This window comes from Triticum aestivum, chromosome 3D (assembly GCF_018294505.1).
Source record: "Triticum aestivum cultivar Chinese Spring chromosome 3D, IWGSC CS RefSeq v2.1, whole genome shotgun sequence".
Classification (NCBI taxonomy): Eukaryota; Viridiplantae; Streptophyta; class Magnoliopsida; order Poales; family Poaceae; genus Triticum; species Triticum aestivum.
The window spans coordinates 283417583-283428196 of record NC_057802.1 but is presented as its reverse complement, the minus strand read 5'-3'; positions in this window follow the sequence as shown (position 1 = coordinate 283428196).

Here is a 10614-nt window from a genome sequence, read left to right as displayed (position 1 = left end):
CATTAGTAAGGTGGACAGGATTAAACTACCAAGTCTTCTATTGCCAATTACTAGTACATAATAAAAGCATAAAACAAACATATATCTATGTCCTATGGTCACTGCATTGTCTTGCCAAATCAAAATAGAGACACGGTTCAAATCATATCAGTTCAGGACAAAGCAGCAGTGAAAGAATACAAAGCGTGGAAAACTACACGGCACAACAAGATTTCAGATGGGTACCACGGGTCTACATGTACAACAACACTATTGGCTTTGTTGTGATGCTAGTAAAGTGCATGATATGAAAGTCAACTGTACACACAATTGAAATTGAAATCAACAAAGCTATTGATAAGAGAAAACCTGTTAAAGAAACATGCGTGAACATACCTGCTGTGCCATTGGAGTTTTGATTGGATCCTTCAATTTAAAAATAAGTTTGCATGAGTAAATACAGTAATACAAGAGCAAAGCAATCATAGTTAAAAAAGGCACGCCTAAGCGAGCGCTTAAGCGCGCCTAGGCTCTAGGCATTGGCAAAATGCATTGCGCATAACTACGCATAATCTGTGCATAACTGCGCATAAGCATGCGCTTCGGTCAGTAAAGCGCAAGGCGGTGGCAAAATGCACAATTAACGCCTAGCGCTTTTTTGAACTATGATAGCAATGGAATCTTAAATTAGAACAGTTGTTCTTCAGGTTTAGGCACTTGTTCTACATGAACAGAGTACAGTAAGACGCAAGAATATAATACTTAAAAATAGAAAATGAGCTCATAGACCTTACCACATTCTTGGTTCGGGACCAGTACAGAACAAGGCGTTCCCAGTCATCGTCCAGTAAATGTGTCTCAGGAGAACGTAAGGGAATTTGATGAGTTTCTTTGCTGGTGAAGTACGTTTTCTTCAGGTAATTCTGATACTGCCACCAAGCATTCTTGAAGATAGCAGAGGTATTAGCACATGTTACCTCATCCTGAGTTTCCAAATCAGTCCTTCTCTATAGAGAAAAATGGGAAAATTTGTTGTATTATAACCATCATGGAGGTAGGATGTATGGGACGAAGCAAAGTAATTGCCATGAATAACATTACTTACACATAACTCCTGGACAAACACCTGCAACTGGCATTTTCCTTCATCTTCAGTATAATATTTCCAAGATGGGAAGATACGCACATACGATTTAACAACATCAAATGCGATAGATGCTAAACTACAACTAGCTGGTTGTGCTTCCTCCACAGGAATAGGCGTACTAACTGGTGGAGTTGGGGTTCGCCGTGATAATACTAGCCCTTTGGGCACTGGAGTTGCCTTACTAACTGCTCTTGTTTGGGAGCTCTGTGGTGGAGATGGTGCTGTGTCAACAGGAACTGGGTTACTATCGGCTGGGGTTGGGGTTAGATTGGGTGAAGCTGGTTCTCTGTCCATCGCAGTAGGGGTACAATCTGCGAGAGTTTGGGTTATGTGTGGTAGGGCTGGTTCTTGTGCATGTACAAGCGGGGTGCTATCTCCACCAAGAGGTAGCACTGTTTTATTTGAAGACCGTGTTTTTAGTCCGCTAGATACTGGCATCACCCGCTCCAATTCAAATGGCTGATAAACAGGAAACATAGTTGAATGTACAGACATTGTATGAGAGACAGATGCAATAGATAGTGTGGAAAAAAGAGGGCATGAAATAGTTGACATGTATATTGTTTAATTAAAACGGATAGCATGACATAATTTCACATATATGATGTCTATCTAAACTGGATAGCATAGCATAACATAATTCAAAGATATGATGAATAACTAAACAGGATCGCATGACATAATTCACCTACATGTTATCTAAGTAATCAGGATCGCATCATTAATTCACATATGTGATTTATATGCTAAATAGAGGGCATTCGATATGATGTCTGAACTAAGAACATGGTGTTGAATATTGTGTATATGATGTCTAAACTATGCAACGCAAGACACCGTATGCATGATATGAGCAGTATAACCGTGCCAAGTTAGAGCATACACCTCAGTGGGGGAATAGGAATGGTCATCTGTCTCTGAATCCATATCTAAGGAGCTATCGGGACCCAACAAGAGATCTGCTTCGATAGGTAGCACTGTCTGCTCTGAAGGCCTTGTTTTCACTCCAGATTTTTCCATCTCCCACCCAAATGGCTGATTCACAGGAAGAGTAGTTTAATGTACAAACATTGTCGACAAATGGAAATGTAATGAAGAAAAGGATGGGCAAGATATCATTCAAATATATGATGCCTGGTTAAACAGGATGGCATTGCACATTTCACATATATTATGGCTGGCTAAAAGACATGATACTGCATAATTCCCATATATGATATAGAAACTAAACAAGTGGCATTACAGAACATGTCTAAACTAAGCAGATGACATATATGATGTCAAAAGTAGGCACTGCAAGGCAACATATGCATGATATGACTAACATCATCATGCCAAGGTAGAGCAAACACCTTGGGGGTAAATAGGAGTGGTCAGCGGCGTCTGAATCTGCCTCAGAACAGATATCTTCCACTGGATTACAATCTGGAGAGGGGTGGGGAGGGTTTGCCATTGAACCCACCATGGAGCGATGTCTGCATGACATTGTCTTGCCGCGCAAAACTCTTCTCTTTTTCTCTACATGTTCAGCATGACTGTGTACAATATCTAACATGCATACGAAAAAAATATGGTGAGATTATGTAAGGAGAGCATGCAGAAATTTAGAGTGATGGTAACAACCAGTGGATCGACGTTTTTCCGTTGAACCAAAATAGCCCTAATGGATCGACGTGAATGTATAGTAATAAGTGATGCAACAAGTGTACAACCTCTTTGCCGTAGCCGTGTCGACCTCAGCATCATTAGGTTGGTCGCGGAAGCAGTTGAGGCAGAGGTGGTTGTCGGAGGTGTGGAGGAAGATCTGAGGAATCTGTAGACGGCGTCCAGGGCACTGCTCTGTTGTGATGGATCGTTCTGTCGTTGGAGCAGCTCCGGTGAGCCGTAAGACGTCAAGGCTGAAGCAGCACAAGACAGACATCGTCAATCTCAAATGGGATTCTAATAGCATCTCCAATAGATGATGTAAAATGGATGTAAAATTAACATCACCAAAAACCACCTGACTACAAGAGATGAGGTAAAAACTGTTGACTCTGAACTTAACTGTCGAAACTGAAATTTACTGTGGAATCTGAATGCTACTGTCGAAACTGAACGCAATGGTAGCAGAGAGGCACTTGACATGTAGTTTAGGGAGGGCCTGCAGTTCATCTTCAACCTGCACCCCCTGAGCCGCCAGCCACCACCGGCCGAACCGCCGGCCCCAGCGCCGCCTCGCCGCCTCGAAACAACTCGCCACCGCCGCCCCGGCCAGCCCTCTAGGCCCCCCGCCCCCACCCTGAACCCTAAGATAGATAGTGGGGTACCTCTCCGGCGAGCCCCCGTCCCCGCTGCGGGTGGTTCTTCCTTAACTCCGGCGAGCCCCCCCAACCCCTGAAAATCGACTGACCCAAAAGTCGATTCAGTCGACTGAAGTGTGGCTTAATCGGAGCAGAGCAGCAGCACGAGCGAGGGGGAGAGCAGCAGCAGCAGCAGCTGGGCGAGCGAGCGATCGAGCGAGAGCCGGAGCAGCAGCAGCAGATCCGGCTGGTATGGACGCCGCCGTCGAAGGGGCCTCGCACTGGGGGAGAGCCGCCGTGGAGATGTCGCCCGCAGTGCCGGCTTCAAGGTAGCCGCTCCATGGGGGTGCAGGATGGAGCACCGTCGGCGCCGAGAGGTCGAGTTAAGGAGAAGGTGTGATGCGATGAGTATACAACCTCTTTGGTGGCGCCGAGTAGGCCTCGGCTTCGTCCGAGGAGTCAGTGAGGATGCTGCGGTTCCGGTGGAGCAGGTTAAGGCGGCGCTGTGGGGATGGAGCAGCTGCGATAGACGAGGCGATCGTCGGAGCAGCTCCTTGGAGGTGCAGGACGGGGCGGCTGAACCGGCGGGACGGCGAGATGGACGACGGATCCTCATCCGGGGAGGTGGACGAGGGACGTCGAGCTGTTGCGGTGGACGACGTCGTCGGGGAAGAGGCTCCGGCTGGGCAGCGGTGACGTGGCGGACGGAGGAGGGTGGGGTTTCTCGGCTGGAGCGGAGAGGTTATGGCGGCCTGGGATTTCGAATGGCGAAAAGGGGGCGATGGGAGGGGGTGAAGCATGACTTAGGGACACGCTTGTCCAAAATGTAGGGTGTGTTACAAAAGTACCCCCCACCGATTTGAACTAGCGGCCCTTTCGGCTCAGGGTTAGAAGGGGGATTTCGCGTGTCGGGATTTGGCAGCTAGAGGGAGTTTTCGCGCGCGTTGTAATTTCGGGATAGAAAGGCACGGGTTGTGAAGGCGCCAGTTTTGGGAGCACGATATCTGAATTTTCGGGATATAACAAGACGCGGGTTGAATTTTAGGGACAAGCCTAACGTGTAGTAATATTGTACTTGTATGTACCAAATCAATTCGCACTTCCCTCAACCAAAAAGAAAACGAAAAAAATAAAACTATTCACACCACACAAAGAGAGAGTCTTGCCCCATTTTACTATACAAATGCTATTCAAAGCTACTCCCTCCTTCCATCTATATAGGGCCTAATGCGTTTTTCGATGCTAACTTTGACCAAATATTAGAGCAATGATATATGACATGCAACTTACACAAAGCACACCGTTAAATTCGTCTATGAAAGGTTCTTTCAATGATATAATTTTCACATTGTGCATGTCATGTACTATTAATCTTGTCAATAGTCAAAGGCGGTCTTAAAGATCTCATTACGCCCTATATAGATGGAAGGAGGGAGTATGAATCCATGTTATGTCTGATTAATTTTTTTCGCTTGTAGTATAATGCATGTAACCTACTCATACCAACATTTTAGTGCATTCCAAATGCCTATACTACCGCTGCAATTCGAACTAAATTTGAATTTGTTTCTCTATTTCAATAAGAATCTACAATCATGATTGTTGCCAACTTCAACCATCATAGTTTCCTTGCTATCCGCCAGATATAAATCAGACGGCCTATAATGCAGGATGGCAGGCACACCATCATCAACAACTCCGTTTTTTATAAGAGTAGAGATAAAATATATAAATGTAGTATAACATGTTCATAACCACACCATGTGTATCACCGTTATATATATTCACACATGCGTCGGTTTGAAACACTATGATAAATTCTTCAAATATCTGAATTCGCTTTTTATAATGAAGTATATATGATCTCTATTCGTCTTTTACACCCACACAACCCTCTTATCTTTGTAGCTAGCGCTAACTTTCTCTTGTGCATGCACACGCCCGCATCCCTCTCACCCTCCCTCAGCATTCTCTAGCTCCATTGCGCAAATTCGTCTTTTCACTTTAGGTCGTTCACCTACGGTGTGTGTAGGCCCCCCAGCTCCTTCTTTACGGCACACATCAATCAATATGCCTCTCTAGTCAGGTGTGCCTAGCACAAACACAAGCTTCCCCTCTTCTCTTGTCACCGTCCATGCCTCACTCCCACCACTCTTTTCATCGTTCTCGTACTCGCACACTCCTCCCCCCTCGATATAGTATGCCTCTCGTACCACCTCCTACATGCATCCCTCTCTCTATCCTTCTCCTCATGCCTCATTTGCTTCTAACACACACATGCATGTATACCGATTGATCTCCCAACATATACCTAGATCGACTTTAACTACCCCCCCCATCGATCGACGTACCTCACAAGTTATGTCTCTCCTTTCTCTAACAAAGGGCGATTGATCTTCCTATGTAGTTACGTCTGCTTACCACAGCCACATCGTCCCCCCCATCATTCGTGCATGCCTCCTGACCCATCTCTCACACGCACGTGCACAGACAACAAGCAGCCATCTCCTCTCTTATTGATATTGCGGGCGTGCCCTCCGTTTGTCTAGCAAGCCTATCCCACCATTTGTTAGAAGCAACTCCACTACCACCCCCTCCAACACTCTAGCTATGTCTCTCTCCCAACTTTATTCCTCTCCTGCACATATGCATGGATGCCGATCGATCTCCATTAATACATGAGGCAGATCGATCTCCTTAATACATGAGGTAGGCCTCTCTCCTCCTCCACACATATACCAGCCATTGTACCTCTATAGTTAATTGGGCCTCCCTCTTCCCCCACCACACACCGATAGTCGAGCGCTGCAGGTAGGTATCCATGCCACACAGACAAACTGCACATGTCCCATCTCACGTTCCAATAGGCCAGCCACTCTATATCTTTGACGTGGGCACACACAAATTTGATGGCACTCTTTATCGATCGCGCGCGCACACACACACACACATCATCCCTCTCTTCGATTCTATGGACACCTCAAGCCGATGATACCTCCACTCTCTTCTCGTGGATTGCCCCCTCTATATATATGTTATATCCAGGACTCTATTTCACACACATTCCCCTGGAACTGTTTATGCTTTTCCTTAATCTAATGCCGCTGGTAAAATTAAGCAATGCCACTCTCAGAATTAATTAACTACTGAATCTTAGTTCAAAACTACAACACTTGTTAGGAATGGTACTATCCTGCTTTGTAGTTCTTTCTACATGTTTAACCAAGGTATTGTTAAGATAATGTCTCTGTTAAAATGAATCAGTTGCATTGTTCTAGGAATGGTACTTTTCTGCTTTCTCGTTCTTTATACATGTTGAAACAAGGCATTGTTAAGATAATGTCTCAGTCAATATGAATGAATCACACTGATGGAGAATTGCTACTCTCCTGCTTTGTTTCCCATTAAGATAAAGTAGATCAGTAGATGCTTTTCTTCTGCGAGTACAAGTCATCAACCGTTATTTCTCAGTAATTGTTTCCCTTATACCTATTGTTGCTTACAGGGATATCAAAATTAAAGCTCAGTTTTATTCCGACTTCGATTTTAGTTGAACTGCACAAAAGGAGCCAATGTGTCCAAGGCAAACTGCTGCATTACTGGTCCAGTTGGTCGTTCCACTTTGCAGAAAGAAGCAGTCACTGTTTGCGCTACATTACAGAAGGAATGACCAAGAAGCTTTACAGAGTATTATTAGACACCGGTGACATGACTAGTCTGCAGAGACCATTGGCAATTTAACAACACGTGGAGTGCCCTGGGCAAAAAGTGCCCAAAGAAGTACAAGAAGCTACGACATGACTCCACGATCATGGGCATTACATATTTTGAATGGGAAAAGCTTGTCAAAGTTTAATCATTAATGTTAGCAAGAAGACGTTAGTTTAATATATTGGAATTGGAAAACCTTGTCAAAATTTGCTCATTGATGTTAGCCAGAAGACATGCATTTGATATTTTTGAGTGGGACGCCCTTGCTGTGAGCAGCGTCAAGTGTTTTTTCCTATTCCTATTGTTTTGCATGTCGATCTAATGCCAGTGATTTGCTTGTTAAGAAGATCATCCTCTTCTGTTGTTTCCGTGCTTAAGAAGTTCATCGTCTAATGTTTCATTCATAGCCTATACGACAAGTCGGGTAGGTTAGACGTGAAACCATATGATCTTCCGACAAACTCATAATCTTAGGCCGTGATTGGATCGTCGTTTTCCAACCAAAACCGCTTGTAAAACTGACGCTTGTAAATTAAAGCAGATGGTCTCGGGCGAAGGCGCTTGGTTGGTCGATTTCGACTAGTAAAATATCGGAAGTACTTCACACACGATAAAAACGCTGAACAACACTCGGACGATTGCTAATCCAGCTGTTAGCTGCTATTTCAGCCTTGCCCATGGATGACATGATACGCACGTCGTGCATGTATCGTCTGGTAATGTCGTCCATATAGCAGTGCTCGTAAAATATACACTGGTCTCTCAAATTACACGCGTAACCCGCCGGTTTTACTTACAGACCTCGGGCCCTCGGTTTCATTACGCCTGTATTTTACGCGTTGTTTCTGATGACGAGTAAATTACACTTGTATGTTAATACAGGTTTGAAATAAACCAGAGCTCCCAAGTGCGGCCTTACCGTTTCATGCCGTCTCAGTTTCTCGAAGGTGCTCATAGGTGTCCGATGATCCTGGCTTCTTGAATGAGCAGCGGGCGCTGTATCAGACCATCCGTCGGGCCCGCGAGGCCCTCTCTGTTGTCCTTCGAGTTGTTGCGCTCGCCGTGGCGCCGAGCATTGTTAACATTGTCAACGAACATGAGGATTCAGGAGATGACTTTATTTTGACTGGATGACACTAGGGACCCACTAGGGCCATAGCCGTACGTACGCAAGTGCCTCCTTATTATGTACAACTATATTTTTTTTGCTTTCTCCTGGTTTCCTGACATCACGGTCCCACACCATTGTCAACCTATGTAGTCAATATAAACGAGAGAATTGCACAAGGTGCGGCCGATAGCTGGGACCAAGCAGCTCGAGCAGTATTTGTGTTTTTGAGGCGTGAGCACTGCAGAGTTTTTCTTGGCGATGATTTCGTTGTTGTTCAGAGGAGAGTAGGGTATTAACTGGGCGGGTTGTGGCCCGTCTAGCCCAGCCCAGATATCCAGCCCAGATACTAATTTTTTCAAGATGAAAATGGCTAGCCCAGCTATACGTCTTTTTGAGGAATACCCAGGCAAGGTCAACTTGTTATTCTCCGCCCCGCTGGGCTGCAAATCTTTCCTAGGAGGGATGCATTAGGCTTAACAGGAAAATGGGCTTTTAAAAATAATAAATGGGATGTAATTATAAAAACTGGGCAGTAACTATAAAAAAATGCACCAAACACGAAATTAGTTTATAAAATATTATTTATGGATTTTGAAAATCTTATATTTTCATTGTTGCGCGCGCAATGTTTCATTGGATTTTTACGTTATACAAATTTATATTTAATCTGACTAGAAATTTCGGGATAAAAATATTTCAGATCCCATCAAAATGTGGGAAATTTTATTGAATTCTGTCTTCAACGGTTGGTTGAAATTATTAATCGTTGTCCTAGCTAGAAAATGGGCTGTACTATGAACAAACTATAAATGGGCTGTTGTAAATTCCATTAGAATTCAAAAATGGGTTGTACATTCTTACAAAACGCAAATGGGCTATAAGTTCTCTGCCACACACATGTGGGCCTACTAATTGACGCGTCCCCTAAAAAAATAAGTTGACGCGTATGCAAGGCTTTGTCAACTTATTATAGTCAACACACGGTTCTAGCAGCAGTGGCCGTTGGATGTCTATCCAACGGATGTCGTGCTTCTTCTTCAATCTCGGATATTCTGAGCTTCGGCTGCCCAAAAAATGATTCCTCCCCCTGACATCTGGGGCGCACCGTTTCGGATGCTGACCTGTGGGCCTACTAAGTTGGAGCGTACCAAGGGCTTTGTCAACTTAGTCAATATAAACGATTCTAGCTTCAGTGACCGTACGATGTCCGTCCAACGGCCGTAGTGCTTCTACAACCTCTGGTCTTCTTGGTCCAGCTACCCAAAGCAGCGCCGGTCGTGCCGCCTGCTCCTGCCTCCCGTGGCCGGTTGTGCTGATGCGGAGGCCTCACCGCCCCCATACTACTCCCACCGCTGGCCAGGCCATCCCTCCACTCACCCACACCCCCTGTTATTCTGCGGCGACGGCAGCCTCACACCGCAGTCGAACCAGTGAACCCTCATACTCCTCTCCGCGCTGGCTTCCACTGCTGCGGCTTCCCCGGCTCCGCGTCGTCCCCTTCCTAGGCCTCGCCGTCTTCCACCGCCCTGGTGCTCTCGGCGCGGCGTGGTCAACGACCGACTTCCATCGGAAGAGTACTGTACGTGGAGAGGCTGACAGCTGGGTCCACGGCGGCCGCAAGGAAGTGCCTCCTTATTACGCGCAAAATAATTATTTCTCCACCTGATAGCAGGGACCTACCGGACGGGCCACCAGTATTTTACAAAAAAATCGTTTCCCCCTGACTGCTGGGACCCACCGGACGGGCCACCGTATTTCGCGAAAAAAACGTTCCCCCCGCTGTCAGCTCGGACCCACTGGAAGTGCCTCCTTATTACGCACAAAAAAATGAATACTCCCCCGGCTAGCTGGGACCCACCTTGGTGGGAGGCTGACTTGTGGGCCTACTAAGTTGACGGGGACGAAAGGCTTTGTCAACTTAGTCAATATGAACGATTCTAGCTCCAGTGACCGTACGATGTTCATCTAACGGCCGTAGTGCTTCTTCAACCTCTGGTCTTCTTGCTCCAGCCACCCAAAGCAGCGCCGGTCGTGCCGCATGCTCCTGCCTCTCGTGGCCGGCTGTGCTGCCGCTGAGGCCTCACCGCCCCCTACTATTCCCACCGCTGGCCAGGCCCTGCGGCGACAGCAGCCTCACACCGCAGCCGAACCAGTGAACCCTCGTACTCCTCTTCACGCGGGCTTCCACTGCCGCGTCTTCCCCGGCTCCGCGTCGTCCCCTTCCTAGGCCTCGCCATCGTCCACCGCCGTGGTGCTCTCCGCGCGGCGTGGTCAACGTGGTCAAGGAACGACTTCCATTGGAAGAGTACTGTACGTGGAGAGGCTGACAGCTGGGTCCACGGCCACAACCCAGTTTTTTTGTGATTTGCCAAGTAAGTCGCTTT